Here is an 8689-nt window from a genome sequence, read left to right as displayed (position 1 = left end):
GGCGCCTGGGTGGCTCAGTGGGTTAAGCCACTGCCTTCGGCTCAGGTCGTGATCTCAGGGTCCTGGGATCGAGTCCCGCATCGGGCTCTCTGCTCAGCGGGGAGCCTGCTTCCTCCTCTCTCTCTCTGCCTGCCTCTCTGCCTACTTGTGATCTCTCTCTGTCAAATAAATAAATAAAATAAAATAAAATAAAAAAAAGAAGAAGAATCTTTCTAAAACCTAACATGGTGATGATGATGATGATGGTAAGAAAGAGGAAGAAAAGACTACTGGCATAGAAACACACAGTACTTAGTATTACTAGGTATGGTTCTTAGCATTTATATAACACCTACGATCTTCAGAACAATCTTTATGAGGAAGGTATAATTTTATAGATGGGGAACTGAGGCCCAGGGAGGTGAAGTAATTGCCCAAGGTCACACATTGACCAGAGTTTCAGAGGCAAGATTTGAATCCACACAGTCTAGCTCCAGAGTCCATGCTCTTAACCACTGTATTTTACTGCCTCTAATATAATTGAATCCGAATTCATCAGGAACTTCCCCCTGCTTATACCATCGAATCCAAATTCCTTAGCTCAGCACACATCATAGGTGACTTGGTATATCTCATCTCTCCAACCTCATCTTTCTCCAGGCCTCATCCCTGCCCCACACATCCATAACTACTTGAAGAGCCCTCTATTTCCATGCCTTCATTCATGCTATTCTCACTGCCTGGGATTCTCTTCTCCTCCTTCATTCACTAACATCTATTGTACCTTCCAGACTCAGTAAAACCATTATTTCTAAACAGCCATCCATGAGTCTATTGTCTATTCCAGGTTGATCGATTCACTTTCCCTCTAGTTTCACTTTCCCTCTAGTTTCAATGCCTATTAATTGGTGGAGGGTAGTGGAATGCCTGATTTTCCCAATAACCACTAACACTGTAGTATGAATTAGCCTATAAATTTAACTTGGTTTCTTAGGAGCACCTTGGAGGAGCGAGAAACAGAAGTAAATTTGGATGTAGGGGAGAGAAAGGTTGTATGTCATAGGACTCAGTTTATGTTGAAAACTGATTCTATCCAAGGATGGGGTGCAGCTCTGCTTGGTTGGGGGCCTGACAACCTGTCTCTCCAGCTCGTATTCCCCCAGGGGACTGAGTTCTGTCAGACTGAGCTCTTTCTTTCCTCTGTCCCCCTACTTAAGGGGAACAGCTGCTTCACTTGAACCCAGACTCCCTAACTCCAAGAACAGTGAGATCTCCCCAGCCTCACACTGGATAAAGAACCGCATTTGTCAGACTAGGCAGCTTGATTAAAGCATCCCTTCAGAATACCAACTCCTCTGCTCTAATTCTAATCCTCCAAGGAAACGTTGACCTATAAATTGGTTTCATCCACTCAAATCTGATTGAAATCTGTTATTCCCCAACTCACTGTTCACAACTTTTTTACTCTTTCACCCACTCCTTTATTTTAAAGTATCTTTGAACAAGGAGTTTCAACACGTGTTCTAGCCTGTTATTCTTCCAGCCTTCTATCCAACTATGCTTCCTTCCATCCATGCTTCCATTCATTTCATCCATTCATTCACTCAAACGTTGGCTGAGTGCCTACAGTAAACCAGACCCTTTACTGGGGTTTCAGTAGACAAGAGATGAACCTAGCAGGGAAGGAGTTCACCTTGAGGGGCTTATGACAGAGGAAGGACAGCTCTCCTGCCTGAGCACTCCCTTTCTCTGCCATTATTTGCAGGAAGCCCTGGGTCCTGTTTCCTTGGAGAATCCAAAGTCCTGCCCCTGCTCTTCCTCAGTCCTGCCTTTCCCTCAGCTCCTCCCCTATATGTCTCTGCTTCTCAACAGTCTGCCTCTCCTTCCTCCCCAGGGGAAGGGCAAGCCTCCCTCCCTTTTCAGGCTCATTCCTCACTTTCCTCACCCCAGTCTTCTTGAATTCATTCCCTTCTGCCTTCTGTAGCCTCTTACCTTATCATTAATTACTCCAGTAATGACTACTCATGTTACGGTTTATTTGGTGTTTATATTCAACGCCACCACTCCATGGCTGAGCCACTGAGATCTCTAGCCTGGATTACTACAATACCCTCCTTCCCCATCATTCATGTCCTACCCTGCAGTCTTTATTCAATTAGGTATGAAAAGTTCTGCACAAAAAATGCAAGTCAGATATCAATATTTCTTTGCTCCAAGCCCTCTGGTGGATCCTCTTTCATCCGGTGTAAAAACCTAAGGTCTTACACTGTCCTACCCTGCCCTACATGATCTCCAAGTCTTTTGCTGCTCTCCTCCCACTCATTCCACCCCGACCACACTTCACCTTCTCAAACACACAGCCACCTCGGGGCCTTTGTACTTGCTACTTCCTCTACTGAGAGAGCTCTTCTTCCAGATCTTTCACAGTTTCCCCTCTCACTTCAAGTGGGACTTATTTGAATACTCCTCCTCAGCAAAGCTTTCTTTGAACGACCATGAAAAAATAACATCCCACTCCTCCCCATTATTCTTGATCTCCATTTCCCTGCCTTATGCTCTCTTGTGACATTTTCTATCACTGGACATATGATAGACTTATTTATTTGATGTCATCTTCCCCACTTAGGATGAAAATCCCTGAATGTGGGGGCTTTTCTGGTTTTGTTCACTGCTGTATCTCCTGTACCTAGTATGGTTCCTGGAATAAGGAGGTGCTTAATACATACTATGGAATAAATGAATGCAGCATGAATTAAATGTCTACTTCTCTACCAAATCTTTCCCCTAAGCCTGAAAAAATGTCCAGGCCTCTATATTTTTCATTTTTTGTTTTTATTTTATTTTTTAAAGATTTTATTTCTTTATTTGAGAGAGAAAGCACAGAAGGAGAGGGAGAAGCAGACTCCCTGCTGAGCCAGGAGCCTGATGTGGGGTTTGATCCCAGGACCCTGAGATGGACCCTGAGACCATGACAACTGAGCCAAAAGCAGATGCTTAACCAACTGAACCACACAGGAACCCTGCCTCTATTTTTCTGGAGGGGGCTAAGGGCAGAGGTAAAGGGAGATAGAGAATCCCAAGCAGGCTCCATGCCCAGCACAGGACATAAGGCTTGATCTCACAACCCTGAGATCAAGGCCTGAGCTGAAATCAAGAATCAGATGCTCAACCAACTGAGCCACTCAGGTGCCCCCAAGCCTCTATTTTTAAAACAAATGAAGCAAAACAAAAACATTACCTTGCTTCAAATTTACTTTTCCCCTGTTTTCTCTTTCACCACCATCCACGTACACAATTCCTTTTTCTCCTAGTTGTTAATTAAAAAAATTTTTTTAAAGATTTGTTTATGTTAGGGAGAGAGAAAGCATGCAAGCCAGGGGGAGGGGCAGAGGAAGACTGAAAGGGAGAGAGAATCTCTAGCAGTCTTCCTGCCAAGCACAGAACCTGACCAACTGCAGGGATTGGTCCCAAGACCCAGAGATCTTGACCCTAGCAGAAACCAAGAATCCACAAGAGTCTGATCTGTCTAATCAACTGAGCCACCTAGGTGCTTCCAAGTGCACAACTCTTTTTAGCATAGTTGCTATCAATGTGTGCATACAATTTTGAGTTCCTTTTTCTCCCCAAATCATTCCTTGCACACTCTGACAAATGTTTCTGCTGCAAAGCACCTCAGGGCTGTGCTTCCTGTTTCCTCCACTCTGATCCCACTGTCCAACTTCTGCCACATCCATAATCTCCTTTACACTCTTTGACTCAGTATCTTCCTTTAAAACAAAAAACTCTTTATTTAAAAAATATCTTATAGGGGCGCCTGGGTGGCTCAGTGGGTTAAGCCGCTGCCTTCGGCTCAGGTCATGATCTCAGGGTCCTGGGATCGAGTCCCGCATCAGGCTCTCTGCTCAGCAGGGAGCCTGCTTCTCTCTCTCTCTCTGCCTGCCTCTCCATCTACTTGTGATTTCTCTCTGTCAAATAAATAAATAAAATCTTTAAAAAAAATAAAAATAAAAAATATCTTATAAATGTTACCAGAAATAGGAAACCAGTGTGACTCACTATAATTAGAATGCAGCTGTAAAAATGAAAACAAAAACAAAGTGATTAAATTCTAGACAGAGACTGTCACCTGCTGGGGGCTCTGGGCCAGAACGTCCCCTGCCACCTCTGCTCTTTGTGAAAAGAGACATCAGCAAGTGTCAGTGAGACATTAGGGACCCAGGAGCAATGCAGAGTTAATAATGCTGTACTGTACACTTGACATTTGCTTAGAGAAGAGATCTTAGCATTCACAAGCACAGGTATGATATGAGACAATGGATAGGTTAGTTAACTTGTGTTGATTTCACAATGTATATGGATATCAAATCAAAATATTATACACTTTAATGAAAAACACTGTATACTTCAAATATTAATTTCATTTGTCAATTATGCCTCAAAAAATCTAAGAGCTAAAAGAGGACTTAGAAGTTCCATACCAAGGTCTTATGGAATCCTTGAGACTGGAAGGCTATGGGAATGCACTGACATTCTCAGTGCCACTCAAAGGCACAGAATGTCCTTGATTTCATGGCACTTAATGTCCTGCCTGTATTCCCCCAAAACTCAAACTCATTTTCCAAGTGAAGCCTAAGTCTCCCTTTGGAAGATTCTAGAAAGGCAGAAAGGCAGCTACACTGCAAGGCAGCCTTTGTTTGGCGACTGAGGTGACTCCTTGTTTGGTTCTGGACTTGTGTGCAATTTCAGAGAAGTCACTTCTGTTCTCTGGAATTCAGACTCTTCACCTCTAAGAGAAACAGCTGATCTGGAGGATTTCTGACATTTGTAATCTATTGGGGCCCTATGTTTATCGTGTTAGTGATAAATCTAACATCCCACCAAATTAACAAACCATGATTCATTTAATCCAACTATAGGACATTTATATTGTTTTTGGTCTTTCACAGTGTTAATTGCCACTGCTACAATTCATATTCCCCTTAAAACACCATTTCCCTATTTCTGAATTCTTTCATGAGATAAATTTCCAGAGCTGCTATTCTTAGATCAAAGCATGTGTGTCTAATCTTCAGTGGACGGCTTGTATGATTTCACCACCAAATACACAGTGCTGGGAGTGTGCTCTGAGAACAGGCCATGAGCATTAGCAGTAGGGATATCCAGAACCTTTTAAAACCTGGGGCTTTAGGATGATGTGATTTTAAGGGAAAACGCAGATCCACCTTCAAATGGAGCTTTGTTTCCGAGCTCACACCTTGAAAGCCCCAGTGACCTCAAACCTTCTTCCTTCCTACTCAGATCACAGCCCCTCCATCTTCCCAAGCTCTGACACCTGGAACAAGTAAGGTATTTCATGGAAATAACCTTTTCCCTCTTGCTTTCTCTTCTGTGGACCTGTCACTTCACTACACTTTCCTCTAGTGGGGAGGCTCACGGCCCTGGTGCCCCTTATACTCACCAGGGTGGGTGTCTGAAACTGCATGAAGACCAGCACATTTGAGACCAGTTTGGATGTTTGGCAATATCTTATTCTTGGTTCTGAAGGGTATGTGATTTTTCTACATGACTGCTCACCTTCATCTAGTAATAGGAAATCTACGCTCTTTCCAGTGCAGTAATATCCTCTCTCCCACGAGTATGGCAGCTCCCTGAGGGCAGGGATTTGCATCTGTCTTGTTCATGGACACATTTTTTTTGTCCCTACAGCAGTGCTGAACACATACCAGGGGCATTATACATATTTACTGCATGAATGGATGATGCAACCAAGCTCCTCTGCTTCGATTTGGGCACAGGGTAGGAAATGGGCGAGGCCATTCCAAGTCAAATCTTCTGGGCCCAAAGGATGAAAACATAGTCTCAAAACATGGCAGCCTATGGAGAAATAAGGATTTTTGTAATCTGGAGAACTTCAGGATTACTCAAATTCAAATCCACACTGTGAATAAAGTGAAGTCAATCAGAATCATCTCTTAAGAAGATGGATAGACTCCTTCTTCCTCTGGAGGAAGGGGATATTCACTCTGAGAGGAGAAGAAAAGGTAGAGAAAATGAAAGAGGGAAAAAAGAAAGGTGAGAGAGCCCCCCCCCCCGCAGGTTTAGTTGGTAGAGCATGGGACTCCTGATCTCAGGGTCATGAGTTTGAGCTCCATGTTGGGCATAGAGATTGCTTAAAAATAAAACATATTTTAAAGATTGATTTATTTATTTGAGAGAGAGAGAGAGAGCACGCACACAATGGAGGGAGAGGCAGAGAGAGAAGGAGAAGCAGACACTCCACAGAGTAGGGAGCCTGATATGGGACTCCATCCCAGGACCCTGGGATCACAAAGGCAGATACTTAACTAACTGAGCTACCCAGGTGTCCCCAAAACAAAATCTTTTATGAAAATCTGAAAGCTGAGAGAAGTAAGAGAGACTATGTGATCTGACAGACAAATTAATCAAAGAATAAAAAGCAAAAAGTTCTAGACCTATGTTTTTCAATAAGCCATTTTAAAACATTGTGGGGGGCAGGGGAGGTAAAACCTGTTTTTAAAAATCAGTTTTAAAACCGATAGGTTTTGAATGTGTTCCAGAGTGATGTGGCAAACCTGTCCCTGAGCCCTTGATACTGCTACGGGGAACCTGGACTTTGGAGCCAGCATCAGAGACTGAAACCCAGGACCACGTCAGGACCCTGGAGAGCGCCAAGCCCATGGGTAGGTGAGGACATGCCCAGCAAACTAGGCCAGCAGGGCTAATGGTGTCTCCTTCTCCCAATCCCCTCTGAGTACTAAGGGACTGAAGTCTTGCACTCCTGACTAAGGCCTTGTGCTACTGGGCATGCAGACTCTGAGAAATGGAAACTTGGAGCTGAAAGTGGCTGTCGCTGATCTCCCTTGGAGATTCCAAACTCAGACCCCGCCGCATTCCCCAATCACCTACTCTACTGACTTCTGGGTCCTGTGTGTATCTGATTCCAGAGACCATTAGTCCTCTACTCTACCCACATTATAGGTGAGAAAACCAAGCCCCACTTGAGAAATGTAATGAACTACTCTAAGTCACCCTGAGATGATGCCTCACATTCTGAAGGGGAAGCTGGTGCGCAGCAGGTTTGAGGCCCATTGGACCAAAACTCTTTCTCAGGGCCCCCACTGGATCCTTTGAAATTCCTGCAAGTATCCCCATCTAAGGTCCCAGAACAGTTGTCTACAAAGGCTCTAGGCTATGAAGTTCTTTGTTCTTTATCTTGCTTTTCCTCTTTCCCCATCCGAATGCTTACAATCTAGGAGCTACTTAAAAACTAAAAAAATGGCTTACTTCCTGTGAGTAACAATCATTGTGCTTGTCCTCGTTCACTGGACAGTGATTGACTCCTTGCTCATTGGACAACTTAGGAGCCCCCACTCTGTCCCAAATTGTTCTGGTCTGGCTAAAGCTTAGTCCTTCCTGGGCCTCATCCCTGTGCAGCTAATCAGCTATAAATGTGGGAAAAGTTGAGAGGCTCTGGTAACTACAGCAATACAAGATAGCTGGATCCCAACGCCAACTCTATGAAGCAAAAGTCACTATACAGCATGGAGAGAGAAAAGGCCTTGCTCAAGGTCAACAGCAAATACAGAACTTCTGTAACCCAGAGCTAGGGACAAGGACAAAGAGGCTGAACTGCTTCAGACGCTGAAAGAGAGAACTGGGTCTCAAAGTAAAGCCACCATTATTCATCTCCTGGGGCCTGTGGGACACTCTTATGTGTGACTGGCACTGGGTTTTAATCCCAGTATATATTATGAGAGGCATAAAAATGTGGTCTCCTGTCTCCAGATGTCCCACATCTATATATCACGGGGTCAGAAATCCCAGCCTTGCAGATGCCAATCTTTCTTTTGGGTTGAGTACTACCCTTACCTTGGTGTCCTCATACAGAATGCAATAGGTGCTTCAAAATTGGCTCATGCGATCATGGAGGCTGAGAGGTCCACAATCTGCCATCTGCAAGCTGGAGGCCCAGCAAAGCCAGTGGTATAGTTCAGCCTGAGTCCAAAGGCCTGAGAGTCCAGGGAGCCAATAGTATAAATCTCAATCTGAGGGCCAAGTAAGATCAGATGAGATGAGATGTCTCAGCTTACACTGTGAGGAAGAAAAAAGAGACAGATTTCTCCTTCCTGTTCTATGCAGACAGATTAGACAAAGCTTACCACATTGGGAAGGCTATCTGCTTTACTGAGTCCCCCGGTTCAAGTGCTAATTTCTTCCAGAAGCACCTTCACAACATGCCCAGTAATATCCAAAATATGTTTAATCTGGACATGTGGTGACCCAGTCAAGTTGAAGTTGACATATAAAAATTAATCATCGCCCTGAGAGCTGAGTGACCTTATAGGGTCATTTGGGCCCAGGAGAGCTGGAGGGCATCCTATCACTGCCCTTCTTCTTCCACCCAACATATGAACTCAGATGAGGTCAGACAGAGCTGCATTCAGTGCAGCCTTGAAGGAGAAATTAGTACAACCAGTGGATTATTATTACTATTCTTCAGAGCAACAGCAGCTAACATTGAATATTCATCTTAGAACAATCTGACTACTCGCTACCATTTATTTGGGCATTGACTATGTACCAGGCACTATGCCAGGTGCTTCATTCACATTAGCCCACTTGTCTGCAGATAAGGAAATTAACATTAGTCTAAGTATCTTTCCAAGGTCACTCAGACTGAAGTCTAGCC

The sequence above is a fragment of the Neovison vison genome, chromosome 6 (genome assembly GCF_020171115.1).
Source record: "Neovison vison isolate M4711 chromosome 6, ASM_NN_V1, whole genome shotgun sequence".
Lineage (NCBI taxonomy): Eukaryota > Metazoa > Chordata > Mammalia > Carnivora > Mustelidae > Neogale > Neogale vison.
The sequence above is the reverse complement of the archived record's forward strand: the minus strand, read 5'-3'. Positions refer to the sequence as shown.